Source organism: Gadus chalcogrammus, chromosome 6 (assembly GCF_026213295.1).
Source record: "Gadus chalcogrammus isolate NIFS_2021 chromosome 6, NIFS_Gcha_1.0, whole genome shotgun sequence".
Taxonomy (NCBI): domain Eukaryota; kingdom Metazoa; phylum Chordata; class Actinopteri; order Gadiformes; family Gadidae; genus Gadus; species Gadus chalcogrammus.
This window is the reverse complement of record NC_079417.1, coordinates 3,898,168-3,900,905: the sequence shown is the minus strand read 5'-3', so window position 1 is coordinate 3,900,905 and position 2,738 is coordinate 3,898,168.

Here is a 2,738-nt window from a genome sequence, read left to right as displayed (position 1 = left end):
AGTCTGCAGGTTGCCAGCCATGAATGGAGGCTGTTGGGATGAAGAATAATAGAGAAATCATTAATGCAGTGGCGGGTGTTTCATCATGTTTATAAGCAGGGTTTGGTGGGAGAGAATAGCCCTTAATGAGTGCCCAGTGTGCTGAGGGCTCTGGGCAGGGTCGGACTGGGAACGATTTTCGGCCCTGGCATTTTTCCATCTACACCGGCCCCTTATGGACCGACCGACCGACCCCCCCCAGCGAACCTACTTAAGAAAGACCTGTGAGCCGAAGTCAACATGTCGCGGTGGGCACAATTAAAAACCAAACGGCCTACCTTGACGCTGTCTTGATCGCGGGGCTTCTTGCAAGTTGCAATTATTCCACATTAATCCACACGGTTTAACATACCCGGACAGTCCTGCTAGCAAGCAATGGATTATGTTTGCGTTAAGGAAGTAAAGCGGAAACGGGTCAAAAACTTGTCTATAGGAAGTTGAGACCATTCACGCACTTCATTACCACTAGTGGTCAGTCGATGGCGACTGTGCACCGCAAATAACAGCGTTAGCCACTTACTTATGAATAGACTTGGAGGGGCGAGCCCTCCCGGAAGCCATAGAGAATGCATTGAGAGCTCTGTTTTGTGAAGTAAACGCATTTAACATGGGAGTCAACGGGAGAGGTCTGGGGCGATTTTCATTTCGCCCCTGGAGCCCAATGACCAAAATACTATGACTAGGCTATACATGTTTTCGCCGGTTGTAGCAGCAGGGACGTCGGGGGCACTAGCAGCAACGGTTGAAGCACTGGCCACAGCAAACAAGCGATCTATTTTAAAACATCCAGACGCCTCAGCTTGTAGAGATTTCTGCCTTTTGTCCCGAATCTTCTCCGCTCCCCCTTTCTTCTTTTTGCCAACTCTTTCCATGATTTTTAGCCCATCCACTGAAATAAAAATATAAGCGAAGCAACATCCGCAGCATCCATGGACCGTTAACGTTCGCTGTTAGATGTATAATCCCATCGTGCACCGCAACATATTTTTGCAAAATATTCGAACATAAATTCGCCAAATATAAGAAGGAAATCGTAGTTTAGTTTAAAGAAAGCATTTTAGTTTTATTTTAATTTAGTTTGTTGCAATGATTGTACAGTTTGAAGAAACAGGATTTTACAGTTTGAAGAAATAGAAAATTATACCATATACCAACCGTCACATAGATGTGCATGACAAGGAAGCGCTATATATACTGGATGCACCATTGCAACAATTTGACGTTAGGTTCTTTCTTGGGCTCTTTGAGTTATCCATATTGTCAGGTAAGTAAGGCGGTCGTATAATCAGTATTGGGGCCGGTATGATTGAAGGAGGGCCGGCCCTCGCACGCCGAAATGTGGACCGGCCCTTCTGGCAAATGCCCGGTATCACAGATTACCAGTCCGAGCCTGGCTCTGGGTCTTTCACTAGAGATATAATGTGATTAGAAAGTCGTTTAGCCGCCCCTCCTTCCCCTGCAGGGAACAATCAAACGCTGAATCACGTCTCTAAAACCGAGCCGGGGTGCGACGCCGGTCGATTTTTAAAACACGCTGGAACGCGGGTCTCTCCAAAAACACCAGTGACACACGTTCAATTCAAAATAGAACGGGTAATCGATACCTTCGACTGAACAGTTTCAGAACAGAGCAATTTCTCCCTGCTGGCTCCGAGCAGGGTTCCCAGAAGCGATTGATCGGGGTGTCTATAGCTGAGTGGGGAGGAGCGATCCATCATGGCTGATACACCACTCCTCTAATTGTCAATCGATCGCTACAGCCCTTCCCAGGGCTCCAGAAGCTAGTGGTTCCGCCTGGACAGTAAACTGTGTGTTCTCCGACACACGAGCAGGAATAATTATTACCCGACCACACCACGGTGTCGCTCATCTCCGCTCACACTGTTGTACTTACTCCCCAAACAAACGATTTACTGGCCACACTGTGTGGCATCCTAAACACCATTTAATGAAATGATCCAGACGATCGTGGGATGATTTTAGGTATTCACAGAGTATCTATTGATAGCTATTGTTATTGTAAGGATTCTTATTCTTATAATTCTAGATTGATAATGCCTATAGTTAAGCCCCTGATGCCACTTTTTGTCAACCACATTTCGTATTCCCGGTAAGGAAGTCTTCGAAACGTTTGAAACCATATTGGATAATAGGAGGTGGTATTATTCGCATTCAAATTCAAAGAATACTCCCCGATGGAGGAGGATTCATAATGAACAGAGACCCATCATGTCCTTGACTAGATTTCTTTGTAGGCCTACAGTGAGGGTTTTGGGAAAACCTCCAAAATCTTCTTCTAAATGACCACAGGTAAATGACACACCATTTGTTACACAGCTCTTACATTTAAACTAAAGCCGATTTCAAACCAAACACTTTTTAGTTAGAAAGGTACTAATTAATTTTTTTGATTACTTTTTGTATTTATATATATATATATATATATATATATATATATATAATTATTTTTTTCTTACTTACTTTTTGGTTATTCCTTTTTCAGGATCACTTTTTTTATATAACCTTTATTGGGCTAACTTATTATCTTTATTATTACTTTTTGTATATATAAATTTCTCTGTTACATTCTTTGATAAAAAAAAAAGAACACCCTCATTATGTGTTTTTCTTAGATCTTTTGAATTATCTAACTCTAAATAGCTTCCATTGAATCTCTGTAGTGTAAAAAAACTAGTAAA